Source organism: Ylistrum balloti, unplaced genomic scaffold (genome assembly GCF_031769215.1).
Source record: "Ylistrum balloti isolate Yb309-2 unplaced genomic scaffold, AGI_CSIRO_Ybal_v1 Utg369816, whole genome shotgun sequence".
Taxonomy (NCBI): Eukaryota; Metazoa; Mollusca; class Bivalvia; order Pectinida; family Pectinidae; genus Ylistrum; species Ylistrum balloti.
The window spans coordinates 370,281-384,068 of NW_026781986.1; the positions used below are offsets into that span (position 1 = coordinate 370,281).

Sequence of the window (13,788 nt, forward strand, 5' to 3'; positions counted from 1 at the left end):
AACATTACCCCATACAAAACGTATCCTTAAAGCATTAAATAGACTGCAACCTTTTTAAAATATCTTACACTTTGTTCAAAAATTCGATATTTGTGATCTAACGTCAACGGCGTATTTAATTTATTAAAAATGTATCTCCTTTGATTTGACACTCCTGCAAATAAACGAGATTCACAAGTTGCATAAATTCCCGATACATACACCCATAATACGGCATTTAACAAAACCTCAAGACCATATATATTAAAAAAAATTGACGATTCCATATATGACACATATTAATGGTGTTCTGAAGTCGGACATGCTTGATGCTCGTCAGTATGTCTGATGTTGCCATTGCTGTTTAGATTGCTCTCGTTTAAGAACTTGACTTTGTATACCTGAATAAGATTTGCATGACGGGAGTCGTCGATGAAGCAGAAGACGTTTACTATTCCGGAACACCTGGTCTTATTTTACTTGAATTTGTTTTCAATAGTCTCCGTGTAAATCTTTCTTTTGTTAATATTTTGTCCTGGTTTCATCGAATTTGTTTTCGAATGCAGATTCTGGTGACATGTTGCTATTTGCTTTGTTGTTGTTGATAATTAAACCAGTGGAATTCATCTTTACGACTCCGATGAATGACAACACAAGTAAAACAATTCTGACGTCAATATCACTTCCATTTTCATTATTGGTCCAGAAAGATACAGTATGGTTTTTAGATGTTTTGTGTAACAAATAACCTTTCTGTATTTCAGCACTCTCTGGTCTACAACTAGCTAAAAGACAATCAAAGTGTCTGACTAAGACATTAGGTTGTAATAGTTAGTTGTGTAAGGTTTCGTCAAATTTCTTTAACTGAGTGAAGTTACCTAGAAGCCGTTAAAAGTTTTTATAGACGTTTGGTCTCATGATAAATGCCTTTTGGTTCTATAAAACCAAAAACAGACTCTGTGCAATGATTCACGTTTTGGTATTGTTCTGCTAAATGTTACATATTATTTGATGCTTGCCTGTACTTTATGTTTTTATCATAGAGGATTATTGCTATAGACGTAATATGATGTAGCCCCGACTTCCTGGAAATTACGTGGTTGTTTGTTTGTTTGTTTGTACGTTTGATTTTTTTTCTCTTGGAACAGAAGTAAGCCTGTGGTTTGGATAGAATATCTATCATAAATTGTATCTTATTTGGAAATGCCTTGAAGAATTTTGCATACTTTCATATCTATCCGTTTTCAAATCCTTTTTATCGACTTGTTTGATTGTTTAATTATCAATTTTTTTATTTGTTGGGTTTTACTGGCAGAGTTTGTATATCGGAAACAATAACTAAACCATGGAGATCTGTTGGTCCTGAATTTAGCAGACCTTTACAGAAATAAGCAAGCTGCTTATCAAAGAGCCACTGGAGCACACAGGTGCAACAATCGATTCGATCATCCCCACTAGTAGTGAACTAATTACACATTATTTACAGTAAGCCAGACCAATGTCTGGGTTCTTGTTTAAAGTTTTATCTTGGTTTGGTTCTAACACCTGTGCCCGAGTGGAGGAAGGTAACTTCCTGACAACACATTGTATATTTTAGTTTTTTAAAAAAAACAGCCAAAACGATACATCTAAATGAAAAATTAATCTTCATATATTAATTTTGTTTCTTTTCTCCATTTTCGTAGCGTTTTTTTTAACTAGTTATGTTTTACGTGCGACCGTGCCCACATTGACACAACGTAAAGCTTCTAAGACTTTATCTCTCATATGACCGTGGTTGTTGCATGGACGCGAAAACAATCCGTTCAAGCCAAGGTTAAGGTTTTGATCAGCACTGTATTATTTTCAACATGGTCTCCTTCCTGCTCCACACGCATGTTCTATATAGTTTAAAAGTTAGTGATACCCGATCGGTAGATCGTGGGATTAGATCGAGGGGAGGGGGTTGATTTTCTGATATCCCCTCGAAGCTCATGTTCCGTACGACTGAATCTAAAGTCAGAATAAAATTTGAAAACCAAGTACCACGATGACATATGTTAATTTAATACATGCTCGAAATCTCATTGCAAGCATGCATGCACAGAAAAATGACCATCGCCAAAACTCGTTCAAATTAATTGTTGACGTAAGTAAATTTTACGTTGTCAATTTTATCGTAAACTCAAAAAATTCCTTTATCTTCGTAACATGTACGGTGATTTGACATCAATGTCCACGGATGATGGCGCCACTTACGGTCGCTTTTACAGCGTTATCACACTGAAATGTCTCTACCTGGACACTGTAGCACAACATGCCACCCTATCACATAATACTGACTACATGGACACATCTGAAGTGCAAGGCAACGCCCTCCAACTCTGTAGTGACTACAGGGACACTTTTATAGCTTCAGTCTACTGAAATGTCATCACCTAGACATTGTAGCACAACACCATGCAATACTACAGTGACTACAAGGACATTTTTATAGTGTCATCCCTCTGAAATGTCAAAACATGGATACTGTCACACATCACAACACCCCGCAACACCAAAGTCACTTCAGGGACACTTTTATATAGCCAACACACTAAAATGTTAGAATCTTGATACTGTTCTACAACATCCCACTTTGTCACATTGTACTGACTACATGGAAACATCTTTAGTGTTGTCACACTGAAATGCCATAACCTAGACACGATCTTACCAGTGTTTACTGTTATCGACATTGTCAGTCAGCCTGAAGTTTAATCGAGAACTTTCAGTCTCCTTCGCTTGAGCAGACATTTAACACTACAGATAAAAGTGAGGTACTGTTATTTGAAGGATTAGGACAATAAAAGATAAAAAGCAGATATGATCTGAAATTCAGTTACAAATCAATGTGATTATGATAAATATTAGTATATAATATACAAGGGTTATGGGCTATGACGTCATTACGCAACTTCACACTGCAGGAGTCAACTTTCCGATATTTAACGACTGTCAGGCACTATAAATCTCAAAGCCAACTATGCCTGTTAAGTCACACTTAATCAAAATGGTCGAATAAAATACGTATTATTCCTTATTAAAGACATGTAAAACTTTTGTGTCCGGACATCGGACCGTACAACTCACGGATCAGAAACTTGAATCTTGGTCGGATGTTGACCGCGCGCCAATTATCGCTGACTGGTTCCTGTTGGACGAGAGAGATCCTGTGTTATTTGCCCTGGATCAATACCCTCTATAACAAGGCGGTAGACATGCTTTGCCGCTAAACTACTTGTTGGCGCTACGTATGGGCTTCCCCAGCGCGCGGCTCTCTGGAATGGTACCGATCATTTTTGTATGGGCAAACTTTTACAAAACTTGGTAGAGATGTCCGCATGATAAAAGTCGACATTTTACACAGTGTCTATTCGTTTTAAAAACTGTCTAACTCTATGTAACTGAGTGGTGAATAACGATTTTCCCGTGACGTGTTTCTAACAGGATAAGTAAATATTTTTGGTGCCAGATTTGAAATAAATTAAGACAAACGTATTCTAAAGTGCTGTCAGAAAAACGTTAAAAGAATCGTTGTTTGGAAACAATCAGTTTATGTCTATCGAGAATTTTGATTAATTGCCTATGTAATCAATAGTACCTGTTTACCTGAACAGGTGAGAAAGTGGTTTAATAAAAATTGTATTGATCACAAGAGATCTACATGGACGTATATTGTTGTTGTAACATTCAGAAATGTGTGCTTTATATACCAAATGTGCTATGTTTTGAGATCTAACCAATGTGCTTTTGTAATCCTACGTGGACCAGTGTTACAAAGAGCTGGCGTAACTCTACATACTTGGAATACTGACTGACTGTTAACAGCACGAGCCTCACCACGTGGCTGTTGGTGTGTAGAACACCACAGTTGTAAGATAGCTACCTGCAACCCATTGTTTTGTTACCTGTAACCTATTGTTTTCCTGTCTGTAACCATTGTTTCGGAGCTTTACTTTAGATGTGCTGCAGATGAAAATGAGGTAAGGCGACATATTTTTGAGGCCTAATATTTTCTGTTTCAAGAGAATCTTAACTTTCAATTATCAAAAACATGGAAGTAGCAATAATTCAAATATTTGTTAAGAAATAACATGTTATTTCGTATTTAAAACCTTAATTTTCATAGCGATTTTTTCACACGTATTCTTCTTCTGTCACTTCCTTTTAAGACAATACGGTGTTTCGTAAATTCTAGCACTGGGCATATTCTTTATCAAATTAATTTTAACATAGATATGTATAGTAAACATAAGTAGATTAACCGCGTTATAATAGATATTTATGATATACTAAGATGTTTCGATATAACGTTCCTACATCCAATAAAAAATGCATTGTCGTTTGTATATAACCACGATATAATGTGCCTCGTTTATATATAGTAAAACCTTGATAAGATATCCCTCGTTTATATACTGTAAAACCTCGATATTATGTCCTTCGTTTAAATACAGTAAAACTCGATATAATGTCCTCGTTTATAAACAGTAAAACCTCGATATAATGTCCCTAGTTTATATACTGTAAAACCTCGATATTATGTCCTTCGTTTATATACAGTAAAACTCTATATAATGTCCCTTGTTTACATACAACCAAACCTTGATAGAATGTCCCTTGTTTACATACAACCAAACCTTGATATAACGCCATTTGTTTGTAAACAGTAAAACCTCTGTATAATGCCCAAAATTTATATACAGTAAAACCTAGAAAAATGACAAAAATATTTTTTCACATTCTGCGTCTTTATAAAGAAGATTTTGTATATACAGTAAACCCTCCATTTAATATCTTTTTTTTTACAACAAACCTTGATATAACGACATTCGATTATGTACAGTTAACGCAAACAACCGTTTCAATTGAAGTATCATTAGTTTGACCAACGAGGGTTCCCGGTGTTCGTCACGTGGTTATTGTACAATTTCAAATATTCGTAATATGAATCGATTGTTCCCTTTCAGATAAAAACATAATGTTCAGAAAATATGGGGTAGAATTTATTTCGAAAAAAATGTAGTCCAAAACTTTTCGCGCTACTGAGCTAAAGCAGTGTAGCATTCTGTAAGTATGGAATTAATTACACTCGACCTTTACAAAGTCGTTTAATGGTGGAAGTGTGACGTTTATTGACTATGTAGAACGGCTGAGAAAGTATATACATAGTGTATGTTCGTGTCTGAATGGAACTCCAGAACACGCGAGTAACTTCGATTTACTTACAAGGTTCTTAACGTAGATATACTGGAGAAAGGCTGTTAGATCTGTAGTAAGTATCATTCGTTCATTGATGTATGACTGACGTACACAGAAACCTCAACAGTTCATATACATCTTTTCCTTATCTTGGAACATTTAATTCTGATGGATCCACGAACCCGATCAATACCCCTGTTTTGATTCTCACCGCAAATTGATTTTACTAAATTGTTAATCAGAAACAATCGTGTGATATAATGACGTTTAATTAACGAGGTTCCTGTTTTAAAGAAATAAGTAAGAATTCTTCTTGCATTACATTTTTTATGAGGTTAAGCTAACAAATATCTAGCAAAGCTATGTTAGCTTGAGCAATCATAAACAAAAGACTGGATTCACTGTATTTCTCTCAATAAAATTGGAATTTTCAGCACTTCATGCTTTATAAAATCTTCGCTTTCAAATACCACGAGAATGTTGATTAATCTTATGAAAAGATGTGGTCAAGAAAAAGATTAGGGTTTTTGTACAGCTTTCATCTCGGTGCAAACTGCTCTTTAACATGTTCTTTCATATCAAACATTCAAGAGAACAAGTTGCGTGTTCTATATATTTTTGTTTTTTATGTGGCGATCAATTACAAAACGTATTCTTTTAAAACATCTTAACCATCTAAACACCACCCCACCCCCTGTCCCCCTACCCCCTGCCCCCTGCCCCTATCCCCCTACCCTTATTATCATATCCTTTGGAAAAGAAACATGTATTTTATTCCAAACACACAATTATGGTCATATGAGGAAAACATTGACAACGGAACAACTCAAAACATCAATCATACTGATTCTGTCTAAATACTGTTTACGTGGAATGTTTCATTTTCCACCCGACGGGCGAATTTGAGATTTGAAATTACCCTTTAATGAAATTTTCAGTGGGCAGAATTGACATGAGATGAATTCGTGAATAATTGTACAAGGGCGAAAATATCCCCGGGGTAAAATATCCCCGGGTTAAGATATTCTGGGGTTAAAATAATCCGGTACACAATGTGTGATTTCGATAACAGAATACCTGCTGGAGAGAGAATGCACAAAAACCTGCCAAATAAAACAGATCTCGGTTTCTTTGTTCCCTGCTAAATTTTGTAAATTACGCCTGGAGCTCTCTGAAACTGTGTAACCAGTTAAAAAAGTGGAAGAGGGAGCGAGGGCAAACACTGTACTTTAAAAACAGAATTCTTATATTGACGTGCTGGCCCTGATTCTCAGATATTTTTGCTTTTTTGTAAAACAATCACTACTTTAGTATTAACGATATAATTTTGGTGACGTCATCATTGAAACAACGTGGGAAAAAACACACACAAAAAAAAGAGGAAAGAAAAAGACCTCCTTCCCGATATAAATATTAAGGAAAGAAATTAATGAAAGTTTAATATACTTTATATATTCTCCATCTTCTGGAACTTGTGGTGTACAAAAAGAAGAGTCCTGGTCAGTCAGAGGTCAGAGTATGATCTCCAACATTGATCTGCTGTTTCAACTTTCGGCCATTACGGTCGTTAAGTCCTTTTATGACATTAGCCATTATTCGCCGTCTCCTTAGACACATCTGGTTAGCCTTCAGGATGATGTGACCGCGTGAAATCTGTCTTTGCCCTGTCCATTTTTTAGGGTGATGACAATTTAAAAGCCAAATTAGCAGTGAAGGCTGTCATCGTATGATTGCAGCTATTTTAGAGACATCAATCTCTCGTTATTTCCTCGCAGAAGTGTCTCAGTCTATTGGAAAAACTAAACTCTATATATGTAACTCGTGTATATCATACTGTCTTCTGAGTACACAGAAACCTTTATATAATGTCCTCTGAGTATATGGAAGTCTCGATATAATGTCCCTTGAGTATATGGAAGTCTCGAAATAATGTCCTCGGAGTATATAGAAGTCTCGAAATAATGTCCCTTGAGTATATGGAAGTCTCGATATAATGTCCTCTGAGTATATGGAAGTCTCGATATAATGTCCCTTGAGTATATGGAAGTCTCGATATAATGTCCCTTGAGTATATGGAAGTCTCGATATAATGTCCCTTGAGTATATGGAAGTCTCGAAATAATGTCCTCGGAGTATATAGAAGTCTCGATATAATGTCCTCGGAGTATATAGAAGTCTCGATATAATGTCCTCTGAGTATATAGAAGTCTCGATATAATGTCCTCTGAGTATATGGAAGTCTCGATATAATGTCCCTTGAGTATATGGAAGTCTCGATATAATGTCCTCGGAGTATATAGAAGTCTCGATATAATGTCCTCTGAGTATATGGAAGTCTCGAAATAATGTCCCCTGAGTATATGGAAGTCTCGATATAATGTCCTCTTGAGTATATGGAAGTCTCGATATAATGTCCTCTGAGTATATGGAAACCTCGATATAATGTCCTCTGAGTATATGGAAATCTCGATATAATGTCCTCTGAGTATATGGAAGTCTCGATATAATGTCCTCTGAGTATATGGAAGTCTAGATATAATGTCCTCTGAGTATATGGAAGTCTCGATATAATGTCCTCTGAGTATATGGAAGTCTCGATATAATGTCCTCTGAGTATATGGAAGTCTCGATATAATGTCCTCTGAGTATATGGAAGTCTCGATATAATGTCCTCTGAGCACTCGGAAACCTCGATATAATGTCCTCTGAGTATATGGAAGTCTTGATATGATGTCCTCTGAGTATATGGAAGTCTCGATATAATGTCCTTTGAGTACTCGGAAGCCTCGATATAATGTCCTCTGAGTATATGGAAGTCTCGATATAATGTCCTCTGAGTATATGGAAGTCTTGATATAATGTCCCCTGAGTATATGGAAGTCTCGATATAATGTCCTCTGAGTACTCGGAAACCTCGATATAATGTCCACTGAGGACATGGAAACCTAGATATAATGTCCTCCGAGTACATCGAGACTTCGATCCATTAATACCGCGATGCACTGCCCGCGTTTTTTTTTTTCTAAAATAAAACTTGGATATTAATTTATCCTTAGTTTTCCTTTAACGAGACGTCAAATATGTCTATAGATAATGACAATATGTCGAAGATTTACTGGACTCTAGACGATACAAATGTTTACAGTAGTCAACTACGTTCTTTATTTTATTTTTGAGAAAAATACGAGAAACAGATAATTTCTGCCCTGGCCTAATCATCATGCCTTACAGAATGTAAGCGATGATTGATGAAGACACTACGCTGTCCAAAAAACAACACTCAGTAAAGTCAGTGTTCACTCTTTTCAGAATCTTGTATCTTCCAGGTTTTTTGCTTATTTTAGTTTTTACCTACAACACGTAACAACATATGTACACAGTTTTCGTGTTGTTTTTATCAACTGAACTAACGAGTGTACATATATCGCTAATCCGTACACTGACAATCACTTCATAGCTTAAGTTTTTTGTTAATCCGTGAAAGTATGTATCTAATTATTTAATCATCATGTACGGATTAATGAGATCTCATGCTACACACCCACGAAACTGTGCAGATTAGCAGTGTTCCTTACAGTATATAAAACAGTATTCAAACTAACACGGCTATAATGGACTCAAAAACCTAAATGTTCGGACTTACTTTATGACATAGGGAACAAACATCTAAACGAACTCATTCGATACTGCAAACACTAAAATGAAGATCTACCAGATCGAACTATTTGGACCAACGAAACGAAATCTCAGGGACCTAAACGCGTTATGCGAAATTCAGTATACATAAAAGTGTTCCAGGACTGACAAGGTCCCTCTGCACATCAGAAACAGTTTCTGAGCGAAAGAACTTCCACTGTATAAAACGATTGCAATTCTCTGCGAGATGCATTTAGACTATGGACGTTTGCACTAACGAAGTTCTAGCAAAAAGCAAACAAATATTGTGTTCGGACAATCAAGTTTAAACAAAACAGACAAACCTAATTTCCGAGACACTAACACGTTTTTCCGGAAGTGGAAATGGTCAGTATCCGGACTATTCAGGATCTGTTGTGTTATCATTGAACCCAGAAACGAACAACACTATTATTTGTTTTATACCAAGGTCAATACCTGTACACGTAAGCGTAAAATCGTATTTTCAGTGGAGTTCGAAAAGTGGAAAAGATCAATGCTAGCTACAGCACGGAAGTAGTGTAAGTGGCGAGTTGCCAGAAAATGAGATTCCTTCTTCTTTAAGCGAAACGATAGAGAGCACATCTGAATAGTTAGAAGTAGGAGTTTTGTATTTTCAGTGTTGTATTCGGTTTAATGTGATTTTCTGGCACTGAACGAGAAGATGAATAGAAAAAAATCTTAAATTCGGTTAATTTAATATTCCCTTGTATTGTATGTGTTTTATCGAAAACAGGAAAGATGACGTTGAGATTCTTCATTCATGCAACAAAAAATATTTTACGATAGTTTTTTTCCGACAAAACTTATCGAGATTAATATCTGTGAAAACAGTATGCAGTGTCAAATGTAAAATTAAAAACGACAAAATAAAGGTCATAAGCAACATCAAGAAAACGAGAAAAACAGTATTACCAGATGAAACGTATCTACTTGGATTTTGTTCTAAACGATTATCAAATTTCGCGATAAAATTATAATGATATATAAAAAGAAAAAAAACCAAGCAAAACAAAATTAAGAAAAAAGAAACAAAACAAAAAAAACCAAACAAACATAAAAAACGGGATTGATAAAAAAGAGTCCCTAGCAAGGCCGAGTGCATACATACGTATCCGAGTTTGTTTAAATCCCCATGGCCGATTTAAACAAAAAGCCTTTAATTTGCTTTTATTTTCCATTGTTTTGTACTGTTAATTTTCCTATCAATACTTTATTTAAAACAGCAATTAATAAAAAAGGAATAATTTTATTATTCATAAAAGTGATATTTCTGTAAAAAAAAAATGACAATTGCTGAACATGTTATCTATGTTGTTTATCGGCAATGCCTATGTTAAGATCTCTGATATCAAATTACGAAACTGTGTCCTTGAATTTCGAACCATAAATCTAATGAAAACGAGGCGACGTTGCCAGGATCCGGGTGCGGAGCGCAAAGTGCTCCGCATAAAAAAAATATAGTTTCCAGCAAAAAAAAAAAAAAAAAAGGAAGCCAGCTGATTTCAGTTGACAATTGAATTTCTTAATAAGATTAGCTGAGATAATTGAATAAAGGTAAATTATTCTTGATTTGATTTACAACATGTGATTGTTCTCTTTTGAATTTATGGAAATAGGTTTTTGCCGATGATGAGCACATTGGGGCGCGTTTGTCAGTTGATATTTATTTCAAATGAACGTTTAAAAGCTTTTTCTACAAAATTGGTTGAAGATGAATCGCATATTTATTTTTAATGTCTAAACATTTCTTAAAATATCAAATTTCAAGTTGAAGTAAAGGCAGTTAGTCCTTAAATTTCTCGTGAAAACATATTTTTTGAAACACAGCTCGCATGTTCCTCTCAAATTGGATGAATGTAAAGTTCAAAAATAAAGTTAGCGCTGATTCTTTATTCATTTTGGTGATTTTTTTCTCACACGACACGACCATTGCAGTTGAAAACGATTCAAGGTCACGGAATCCTGAGATATACATACTATCCCGGAAGGGGATCGAACCACACACCTCTGAATTTCCACTGGGGTGCTACCTAGTTCGCTACTCTACCATCTGAGTCATGAGATTTACGATATCGTTTGCACTGATAAACTTATCCAATCTGGACTGAATCTGTAACAAAAAAAGATCAAATGTTTTCCATCTCCTAATTGAACGAAACGAAAGTCGAAATATTTTGCATGCTCATTACTAATAATGGAAATATTTGATACGTTTTAAGAACATTAAATATCCAATAACCCCTTAAAAATTCTCAATCATTTCAAAAGAAATACAGTTTTTAAAAATCGTCATTATACACATGATTGTAGTCAAGTTTCTTACAAACGAAAGGAAATCCAGTCTCTGTTTATGAGCCGGAGTTTCGTAAGCGATGGCATTAAATAATGGGCACAGCTCTACAATAATTATGATATTTGTTTGCTCTTTAATCAAATGAAAAAACCGACATTATACGATATAATGTAAAAAGGAGGTTTCGATATTTTGTGAAACTTATGGCATGGATCTTCGATTTTTTTTTTTTTTTTCATTTAAGGAACCACTTCTGAGTTTAAAATAGAATAAAAAAAATGAAAAAAATTAAACATTCGTTACGATGTGAAAATGAAACTCGTGAAAGAATTATATTTATCAGGTACCGAAGATTTTATAGATGTTTATGAAATGAAATCATGGAAGACCACGTTTAATTCCATACCTCTATATTATGTATGTCAAAATGAATATGGTGTCATGAAATTGCTACGTTACAAATAAAAGGGCACTTAAAGCGAATCACAGCCTCGCTGGGTTTTTATGCGGACACTTTTAAAGACTTTTGGGCTCAGATCAAGACGAATAATCGAAAAGCAACACCGCCTAATAATTTCCAATGATTTTACATCCCCTGCCCCCTCTTCTCCGTCTCCTCCATCCACTGAAAAAAGAACAAATATTCCATTGCGCCGTCAACACATGTCCAGTTCGCATGTTTCAGAATTTCTTTCAACACTTTCAAAAACTTAATTAAGCTGATACCGATAACGTTTTATCAAAAAGAGTCGTTGATATCTAAACTGGTCGGGCTGTTTGTGTTTGTTCTATTAACAAGTTGTGTTCCTTTTGATGAAAATGGGCGATAAGTGAGGGGAGAAGGTTGCGATAACGGTAATAAAAAACTTGTCAAAAACTAAATGCTGTTTGTGAAGCCTTATCCATCCTCTTTGAGCCAAAAGTCATTGACTACAGATTGAACATTTCAGAAATTAAACCGTTGTTACTAACAAAGACAGCCGATTACTAGGTGATCAGTCGTATTATCACCGTGTTCACTGCAGCCATAACTCAAAACCCTGCCTCATTAAGTTCCTTGTCCGTGAAAATCGCGAGCGGTGGAAGGACAATACTGCTGTTTGTTTAAGGAAAAAATCGAAAGCACTGTTTGTATAAATGTTGTAAATCAATAATTTCGTTGCCGTTTTTCGTCTGATAATTTTGTGCAGAGATTTAACAAGTAATTTCTAATATTGATTTAAGTGATTTAGGTGACTATTTTTTCTATTTCAAGCGTTTTCTTTCAAAAAATATTTACAACAGAATTTCATTTCTGTGAATAAATACATCATTTTTTTTAATTTCTTAAAATTATTTTTGTCTACATATTCAGAGAAATATTGATAAAGCTGGTGACGTCACTATTAATTGAACAAGAATTTCATGGAAACTATCCGCTTGTATTTGATAAATTAGAGTTAACTAAATATCACTAAAACACTCCATTATCATTCTATAGCACATTTTAAAATGTATAAATGTTTATCAAATGACCCCATTTTTCTATGTTATACATGTCGAACGCACCCACACTGTTCCACATTTAAGAAAAACTAAAACAAATACGATAGAGATGAGACGAAGACGAAAAAGACAGACATTTAATGAATAGCCAAGTCATGGGATGATATTTTTTTTTCATTTTTTCCGACGGAACAAAATTACATGTTGCCCTCACCTTACCCCCATCTCAACTCTAAACTCCTCACGCCATTAAAAAAACAGAACCTCACGGGCCACGTAGCACCAGAACTTCCCAATCTCTTGTTTTGTCGCGATTAATGTTTTCCATCGTTTTAATTTTCACATTTAATCAATAAAGAACAAAAAAAAAAAAACGAAAAAAACAAAGACAGCAAAGAAATCCGACAAGAGCGGTGTTAGACAAAGACTGATGAAGACAGATGGACGCGACAAGGGCTCCCGACTTCTGTTACGTAAGCCACAAAATGGCGCTACACAACAGAAAGTTATTACATTTCAACAAATGTAAATTGAATAACAGCGATATTGCACGAGCTCGTGTCGTTGACAACAAATTATTTTCTGTGATGTCAGGTCGATATGTCTTTTGTACGTTTTCATTTGGAAAAAGTTGCAGATTCTCAAAACACCATTTTTTTGTATTTTCAATAACATTCAACTCATCTGATACACTGAACCATGTCTGTGTTCCATCACCTCGGGTTTCGGCAATGCATCCATTTGCCAATACAATTACTTCGTTTCTTTTTTCGGCAGTTTTTAAGTACGTGTGATTTTACCTAAGCCTTTTGATAGAGAAAGGAATTAATTATATTTTTTCGTTTCTATATCTTCGAATTTCATTTCTAGCTTTAATTCAGTCACATTTTTATTCATGCCACATAGATAAAATGATTGTTGTTTCAACAGACGTAAACACACTATGGGTCTTCTATTTGTCCATTTATCTAATTTATTTATTTATTTGATCGCGATGAAAACTGAAAAATCACGAGGCTTCCTACCGTCGTAAAAAAAATCAAACAGATGGCTTAACTTTTCCAAACCCGATCTAGGAATCGAACCCTGGTCGACTAGATGGAAAGCAAGTGTGTCGCTCTGTCTCTCGC

At 35.1% G+C, this 13,788-nt stretch overlaps 1 protein-coding gene across 2 annotated transcripts in view; it reads left to right on the forward strand.

Annotated features, from left to right (window-relative positions):
• Nucleotides 1-3,535: 3,535 nt before the first annotated feature.
• Nucleotides 3,536-13,788, forward strand: part of LOC132544939 (LHFPL tetraspan subfamily member 2a protein-like) — a 45,007-nt gene continuing 34,754 nt past the window's right edge. Inside the window, exon 1 of one of the 2 annotated variants that reach the window (XM_060208602.1) lies at nt 3,536-3,983. The gene's annotated coding sequence lies outside the window, so the exon portion shown is untranslated. Of the gene's footprint in view, nt 3,984-5,248; nt 5,276-13,788 lie in introns of those variants that run through there. The other variant, XM_060208603.1, reaches the window with a different exon arrangement.